Genomic DNA, 9,462 nt, shown 5'->3' with positions numbered 1-9,462 from the left:
TCTCCTCTTACACTTTCATCAAGAGGCTCTTTAGTTCTTCTTTGCTTTCTGCAATAAGGGTGGTGTCCTCTGCGTATCTGAGGTTATTGATATTTCTCCCAGCAGTCTTGACTCCAGCTTGTGCTTCATCCAGCCCAGCATGATATATTCTGCATATAAGTTAAATAAGCAGAGTGGCAATATACAGCCTTGACCTACTCCTTTTCCTATTTGGAACCAGTCTGTTGTTCCATGTCCAGTTCTAACTGTTGCTTCCTGACCTGCATATAGGTTTCTCAGGAGACAGGTTAGGTGGTCTGGTATTCCCATCTCTTTCAGAATTTTCCACAATTTATTGTGATCCACACAGTCAAAGGCTTTGGCATAGTCAATAAAGCAGAAATAGATGTTTTTCTGGAACTCTCTTGCTTTTTCCATGATCTAGCGGATGTTGGCAATTTGATCTCTGGTTGCTCTGCCTTTTCTAAAATGAGCTTAAACATCAGGGAGTTCACGGTTCACGTATTGCTGAAGCCTGGCTTGGAGAATTTTGAGCATTACTTTACTAGCATGTGAGATGAGTGCAATTGTGCGGTAGTTTGAGCATTCTTTTGCATTGCCTTTCTTTGGGATTGGAATGAAAACGGACCTTTTCCAGTCCTGTGGCCACTGCTGAGTTTTCCAAATTTGCTGGCATATTGAGTGCAGCACTTTCATAGCATCATCTTTCAGGATTTGAAGCAGCTCAACTGGAATTCCATCTCCTCCACTAGCTTTGTTCGTAGTGATGCTTTCTAAGGCCCACTTGACTTCACATTCCAAGATGTCTGGCTCTAGATTAGTGATCACATCATCATGATTATCTGGGTCGTGAAGATCTTTTTTGTACAGTTCTTCCGTGTATTCTTGCAACCTCTTCTTAATATCTTCTGCTTCTGTTAGGTCCATACCATTTCTGTCCTTTATCAAGCCCATCTTTGCATGAAATGTTCCCTTGGCATCTCTAATTTTCTTGAAGAGATTTCTAGTCTTTCCCATTCTGTTGTTTTCCTCTATTTCTTTGCATTGATTGCTGAAGAAGGCTTTCTTATCTCTCCTTGCTATTCTTTGGAACTCTGCATTCAGATGCTTATGTCTTTCCTTTTCTGCTTTGCTTTTCACCTCTCTTCTTTTGTCAGCTATTTGTAAGGCCTCCCCAGACAGCCACTTTGCTTTTTTGCATTTCTTTTCCATGGGGATGGTCTTGATCCCTGTCTCCTGTACAACGTCACGAACCTCCATCCATAGTTCATCAGGCACTCTATCTATCAGATCTAGACCCTTAAATCTATTTCTCACTTCCACTGTATAATCATAAGGGATTTGATTTAGGTCATACCTGAATGGTCTAGCGGTTTTCCCTACTTTCTTCAATTTGAGTCTGAATTTGGTAATAAGGAGTTCATGATCTGAGCCACAGTCAGCTCCTGGTCTTGTTTTTGTTGACTGTAGAGAGCTTCTCCATCTTTGGCTGCATAGAATATAATCAATCTGATTTCAGTGTTGACCATCTGGTGATGTCCATGTGTAGAGTCTTCTCTTGTGTTGTTGGAAGAGGGTATTTGCTATGACCAGTGCATTTTCTTGGCAAAACTCTATTAGTCTTTGCCCTGCTTCATTCCACATTCCAAGGCCAAATTTGCCTGTTACTCCAGGTGTTTCTTGACTTCCTACTTTTGCATTCCAGTCCCCTACAATGAAAAGGACATCTTTTTGGGGTGTTAGTTCTACAAGGTCTTGTAGGTCTTCATAAAACCGTTCAACTTCAATTTCTTCAGCATTACTGGTTGGGGCATAGACTTGGATAACTGTGATATTGAATGGTTTGCCTTGGAGACGAACAGAGATCGTTCTGTCGTTTTTGAGATTGCATTCAAGTACTGCATTTCAGACTCTTTTGTTGACCATCATGGCTACTCCATTTCTTCTGAGGGATTCCTGCCCACAGTAGTAGATATAATAGTCATCTGAGTTAAATTCACCCATTCCAGTCCATTTTAGTTCGCTGACTCCTAGAATGTCAACGTTCACCCTTGCCATCTCTTGTTTGACCACTTCCAATTTGCCTTGATTCATGGACCTGACATTCCAGGTTCCTATGCAATATTGCTCTTTATAGCATCGGATCTTGCTTCTATCACCAGTCACATCCACAACTGGGTATTGTTTTTGCTTTGGCTCCATCCCTTCATTCTTTCTGGAGTTATTTCTCCACTGATCTCCAGTAGCATATTGGGCACCTACTGACCTGGGGAGTTCCTCTTTAGGTATCCTATCATTTTGCCTTTTCATACTGTTCATGGGGTTCTCAAGGCAAGAATACTGAAGTGGCTTGCCATTCCCTTTTACAGTGGACCACATTCTGTCAGACCTCTCCACCATGACCCACCCGTCTTGGGTTGCCCCGCAGGCATGGCTTGATTTCATTGAGTCAGACAAGGCAATAGTTCCAATTAAAAATACTGGCACCAAAATTTCTAGAGTGGCTATGGAGAAACCTAATCACATGCACATTGCTGGAGAAAATATAAAATGGCACAGCCATGCTGGAATCAGTTTGGCAGTTTGTTATAAAACTTAATATGCAAGTGCTCTACAGTGCAGCATTTGCACTGTTGCTATTCATCCCAGAGAAGTGAAAATTTTTGTTTGCACAAAAACCTGTACATGAAAGTTCATAGTAGCTTTATTTATAATAGTCAAAATTGCAAACAACTCAGATGTTCTTCAAGAGGAGAATGGCTACACAAATTATGGCATACCCCTACCATGGACTACTACTCATCAATAAAAAAGGAACAAACAATACAGTAGTCTGGATGAATCTCCAGAGCACTGTTCTGAGTGAAAAAAGCCAAGAGTCAAAGATCACATGCTATATGATTCCATTTATGTAATATTCTTGAAAAGATCTAATTGTAGAAATGATGACTAGAATAGAATAGTGGTTGTCAAGTTGAAAGAGATGATAAGAGTGAGAATGAAGTAAGCTTGTCCATTAAAGAGCAATATGAAAGAAAAATCTTTGTAGTGATGAAATTGGCCTGTATCAATGTCAATATCCTAATTATGGTATTGTACTATAATTTTTTAAGATGTTAATTTTGGGGAAAGTAAGCAAAAGTTATATGTAATCTTCTTCATTTTTCCCACTGCATGTGAACCTACAATTTCCTTAAAATCTTTTTTTAAGTTTATGTAAAAAATTTATTCATATTCATAGTGTGTTTGTATTTGTAATTGTAACAGAGATTGTGTTCAGAGATATTATGAATGAACAATACTGAGATTCTCTTGGACAAAGAGACCATGAATGTTCACTATGTTCACTAAGAAGCATTTCTCTCAGATATTAAAAAAAAAAAAAAAAAAAGTAATGCTACATAGGCATTTCTTCTCTCCATATCTGGTTATATACTTGACCACCTCACCCCAGCTTGTTCTGACCTTGATGTGGTAAAAAGTGGAGGCCATGAATCTGTTGCAGGAAAGAGAGTGGGGCACAGGAAGATGGTCACATCCCAGGTCACATCCGAGTCCCTGAGATGGCCGCCGAGTGTGGGTTCTTAGCTTCGTGCAGGAAAGAATTCAAGAGCAAGCCACAGTGAAGAAAAAGAAGGTCTATTCAGGGAAGAAACACACTCCATAGACAGAATGTGGGCCATCTTGGAAGGCAAGAGAGGCCCCAGGGTATGAGGTTGTCAGTTTTTATAAGGGTGAGTTATTTCATAGGCTAATGAGGGGAACAAGTTTTCTAGCTATTTTGGAGAAGGGATGGGGATTTCCAGGAATGGACCACTACCTGCTTTTGACCTTTATGGTCGTGGTACCCAGCTCTTGGATCTAGTTGGTTCTAATCAGTTTATGTCATGTCCTCATTGCCCTCTTCCCTTCCTATCTCAAACTTTACATATCCATTATCCATGTACTAATATTCTTGTGCTGCTTCTTTAAACTGATTCAAAAGCAAGTCCATCTGGTATGCTTATTCAGAATAAATAATTAGTGCCTGGAGTTTTAAATGTAAAGGAGAGATATATCAGAAAGATCCAGGTATAACACATGAAACCTAAGGGTATGCAATACAGACAGACCTCCCTAGTGATACAAACAAGCTATTGGAATGGTATTAGTAAGTGAGTCACATGATAGCAGCTCCAGTTTGTTAGTTCCTTGTGTCTCTATCTGAAGTTGGGCTTTATTGATATTTTTCATCGTTTATTGATGCATACCTTACTGTCCCGTAACTCCCAAATTTACTTAACTGAATCAGTTCAGTTTAGTCTCTCAGTGGTTTCTGACTCGTTGCGACCCCATGAATCACAGCACTCCAGGCCTTCCTGTCCATCACCAACTCCTGGAGTTCACCCAAACTCATGTGCATCGAGTCAGTGATGCCATCCAGCCATCTCATCCTCTGTCGTCCCCTTCTCCTCCTGCCCCTAATCCCTCCCAGCATCAGGGTCTTTTCCAATGAGTCAGCTCTTTGCATGAAGTGGCCAAAGTATTAGAGGTTCAGCCTAACTGAATAGTTGATACTAAAACAGATTTTCCCATCACAACCTCAAATTCCTAGGAAACACAATCTGATGGTTTTTCCCAAGGTCAGTTCCCTGCACTTTATCCAATTAACTAGAGTCCTGCAGGAGAATAAATATGGATACTGAGAACTTAGATCTAGAGTCCAGTGACATTTACCTTTTGAAAGCTATGATGAGAGACTTACTGACATGAATGAGGCACATATCTCTATATAAACCCTTTCTTGGAATCTGAAAAATACTGTTGCCTGGATAGCTTATACATGGGCTGGGGATGCCCTCATCTATGTGTTATATACATGTCAGAAGTTCCTGTGTCAGTAGTAGGGGATGAGAATCATTCATCAGCCTCTGTTAGTATCTCCCTATGCCCCTAGGACTTCCCAGTTGGTGCAGTGGTAAAGAATCTGCCTGCCAGTGCAGGAGATAAAGGAGACAGGTTTGATTCCTGGATTGGGAAGATCCTCTGGAGAAGGAAATGGCAACCCACTCCAATATTCTTGTCTGGAGAACCCCATGGACAGAGGAGCCTGGTGGGTTACAGTCCATAGGGTGGCAAAGAGTCCAACACAACTGAGCACATTGCCTATACTCCCTCAACAGTCAGCGTCCAGTACCTGACAGCCATGCCGCAGTGCAGACTTCTACCTCAAGGGCTGTCTTTCACACAACTGTAAGTTCTTGCACCTAGAAAGTTAATGCTACTAGGGAACAGCCCTAAGCAATGACAATGCGAACTAGAGGATAAATATCAGACTAATTGCTAACCTATCTAAGCATTAAAATTCAGCCTTACCCACAGTCACATTAGATTATTGTCTAATGTTTTACTTCAGGTTAATTTAATGAAGAGCTTTTTATAATAGCGAACAAATGTCTCCCTATCGATGTAATTTCAAATAGGGCCCTCAGTTTAAAAACTCTACATATCACAATATTTCAAGTCTCCACAACAGAGTTTTACTCAGGGACATGTTAGTTTAATAGCAAAGATTCAACAATTTGATATTCAGTGAGGATATGTTAACCCTGGCAGAAAAAGGCATAGCAAATTACTTAATCCTAAAATGTGGAGATCAAGTCTCTTCTCAGTGATAGCTGATAAAGAGGAAACAATCCCAATATCCTTAACCAGTTGATGGGATTGGAAATTTTTACACAACTCTTTAAATGTTAAGCATCTCCTGAAACAGAGCAAAAATTAATTTAGTGACTGATTATCATCTATAGGTGTAAAATTCTAGAAACCTCATAGCCATTTTCATTTGAAAGTGGTTGGATTTCTTTTATCAATTAATTTGGCGAAACTCTAATAGAATGTGTAGTTAAAAATTAACCCAGAAACACTGGTACACATTCTGTCATTGATGGATCCCCTTTTGCACTACAATATTGTCAATGAAAGATTTAAGAAAAAAAAAAGAACCTTAGATAAGATAAACATCTTCATAGGCCAGAGGCAAAACAGAAAGCTGGAATTGTACATGAGGCTGAAGATCCATATTCCAAAGGAAGTGGTGGGAGGTATAAGTTCACCTCCTTTGGGAGTAGAAGGACTAGAGGTCTTGCTTTTGAAATGGAAAAACAGAGTCAGCTTCACTGCATAAATCCAGGAGCTATCACTCATAAAAGTAAGGTGAAAAGAAATACTGACAACTGCTGCCTGGGGCTACAACTTACACAGAGCTGCCAGGCAATGTAACCCTGAGGATATGGACATGACCTCAGGACAGAGCTGCCTGGGGCTCACTAACCATTTCAGTATATTTTTTATACCCCTACTAGGGAGGAGCCCCAAGCCTTCATTATGAAAGCTGTTTCTCAACTAATGCCCCAGGACGTTCATGGAAGTAGCCTCACAGCTTCCTGCCAGAGAGGAAGCAACCTAGAGAGAGAAAAAAGAGAGAAAGGAACAAAAAAATTTCCTTTAGATAAGCCTGTGATCTGAAACTCTAAAATGCTTGTAGAATTCTAATGTTAAGGCAGAGCCAAAAAAAATAAATAAATAAACCTTGGAACAGGAGTTATTTTCTGAGGATACGTATGTTATGAAATAGTTGTGTGTGTGTGTGTGTGTGTGTGTGTGTGTGTGTGTGTGTGTGTATGTTAGTCACTCAGTAGTGTCTGACACTTTGTGACCTCTTGGACTCCTCTGTCCAGGACTGGCTCTGCCAGGCTTCTCTGTCCGTGGGATTCTGCAGGCAAGAATACTGGAGTGGGTTGCCATTTCCTTCTCTATGGAATCTTCCCAACTCAAGGATAGAACCTGGGTCTCCTGCATTGTAGGCAGATTCTTTACCACCTGAGCTATAAGGGAAGCCCATGAACTAGTTAGATAAATGTTTGAAAATAAGCATGGTTAGAATACTCAAAGGTGTGAGGACCTAACATTTATAAAAAGAACAAGAAAATACTAAACACAAAGTTACATGCATAAAATAAGATGGGTATAAAAAAGAATTCAGTTGAAATATGGAAACAAAAATATAAAAAATAGAAATAAAATTAATAGATAAGATAAACTCTAAACAGAACACCACTGAAAAGATTAATCCTGACTGATAGCACTTAACTCTTCACCTACCACATAGTAAAAAAATAAAAGAGATAAAATACATGCAAAAGCAGTTAATATTCCCACAAGATCTATTGAGTTCTTTTACACTTAAACTTCACTAATGTCTTTGAAAACATGTCCTAGCATATAGACAATACAGGTACTGGCATGAAAAGAATATTTGATATTCGCTGAGAATTTTCTGACACTGAAGAGAGACAAAAGTATTCAAATTATCAGTGCACTTTGAGTAGCAAGCAGAATAGTAACAATAAAATAATAATAGCATAATGGATCCATAGAGAGGTACATAATAGAGCAGTTTCAAGAAATGAAGAATAAAAGAAAAAATGTAAAAGCTAGAATAAAGAAAAATCAGTTTATCTAAATAGTAAAGGCAACTTGAGAGTATATTTCTCATTAACAGCAAGAGAGGACAGAAAAAAATGGAATAATAGTTTCAAAGTGCTGAGAGGAAAAATAATTATGAACCCAGAGTTCTACATCCAACAAAATGTAATTCAAAAGTAGGGGCAAAATGAAGATCTTTTTAGAAATAGAAAGACTGAATGATGTTGCCACAAGCAAACCTTTATAACATTGACTTTGTTTAGAAGGAACACCTAAATAAATGCCATTTTTGTCTTACTGCAAATAAATTTCAGTAAGGTACTTACAGGAGATTAGATAGGTCTCAAAACTTTCCCCTAGGCTCCTTGTTATGCCCTATTAACTCTTTTCTTCCCAGGAGGAGAGAGGGTAGGGAGAATATTCCACATTGTCCAGTCTGTTCAGGATCTATGCCTTGCTCTGGTGGGCTTAGTGGGGACAGGGTCCCTGACTGGAGTACCCTTACCTCAGCAGCAGGATCTAGATATTTCTCATACATTTCTTCTCAGTTTACAACACTGCTTCTTCTTCTCTTTGCTCACTGCTGTTTCACTGTCTGTTTTTCAGGGTGGTATTCACACCCCTTTTCTCTTTTTAAGTATTTTGTACTAATATGTGAACCTTAAAGTCACCTGGAGAACTTGTAAAATTTAATAGATTTTTTAATCTAGCCCCAAATATACTGAATGAGGATAGAAGGAATGAACTGCATTTTTAACAATCAACTCAGATAATTCTGATGCATACTAGAGATTAAGAACCACCACTTTAAAACACTATTTAGGTACTAAGTATTATCATGTATAATTTTGGTTTTGACTCATAACACTTTACCAATAAGTCACAAAATTTATATCAGAATCAAAGCCATGTTCTAAGATCCACCTGCTAACTTGCTGTTTCAATATAAATGTCCCATATTTACCCATCTTCTGTCCAGTTTTTTTCACGTAGTCACTGAGCTAAGATTGTGAATTACCTTAAGCTCCCTTATTCCCGCTTAACATTTGTTCCCATCTTTTTTGTCAGTCCCCAACCCATCTATCCTGAGCTCCAACCATTGCTTTACTGGTTCCTAGACATGCCAGTCGAGAGTTTACAGTCCGTTCTGCCCAAGCTGCTGCTGCTGCTGCTAAGTCGCTTCAGTCATGTCCGACTCTGTGTGACCCCATAGACGGCAGCCCACCAGGCTCCCCCGTCCCCAGGATTCTCCAGGCAAGAACACTGGAGTGGGTTGCCATTTCCTTCTCCAATGCATGAAAGTGAAAAGTAAAAGTGAAGTCTCTCAGTCATGTCCGACTCTTAGCGACCCCATGGACCACAGCCCACCAGGCTCCTCCATCCATGGGATTTTCCAGGCAAGAGTACTGGAGTGGGGTGCCATTGCTTTCTCCGCTGTTCTGCACATAGAAGACTCCAAATCCAATAATATTCTTTTTAAAAATGACGTTTTCCTTGAAGTCTTTTCTCATTCCCCAGTCAGGTCCCCACCTCTGTGTTTCCACCCCAAGGTCTCAATCACAGCACTTTCCATATGATATGGAAACTACCTGCTTATCCCTGTCTTCCATATGAGTCAGGGAGCACTTGCAGAAAAGGTCTGATCGGGGCTCTTTTTTTTTTTTAATTTTTATTTTTTATATGTTTTAATATCTCAAGGTTCTGTAAAAACCCTAGCTTGGAGCAGTACTTAATATTTGTTTTGTTTTTAAAATAGATTCTGTAATCTTGCTCATAGGTATAAACATATGAGCAAGTTGATAGATACTTGACCAAAGTTCTAGTCAAGGCGATGATTTTTTCAGTAGTCATGTATGGATGTGAGAGTTGGACTATAAAGAAAGCTGAGCACCAAAGAATTGATGCTTTTGAACTGTGGTGTTAGAGAAGACTCTTGAGAGTCCCTTAGGCTACAAGGAGATCCAACCAGTCAGTCCTGAATATTCACTGGAAGGA

This window comes from Budorcas taxicolor, chromosome X, assembly GCF_023091745.1.
Source record: "Budorcas taxicolor isolate Tak-1 chromosome X, Takin1.1, whole genome shotgun sequence".
Taxonomy (NCBI): domain Eukaryota; kingdom Metazoa; phylum Chordata; class Mammalia; order Artiodactyla; family Bovidae; genus Budorcas; species Budorcas taxicolor.
Note: the sequence above shows the minus strand (reverse complement) of the source record.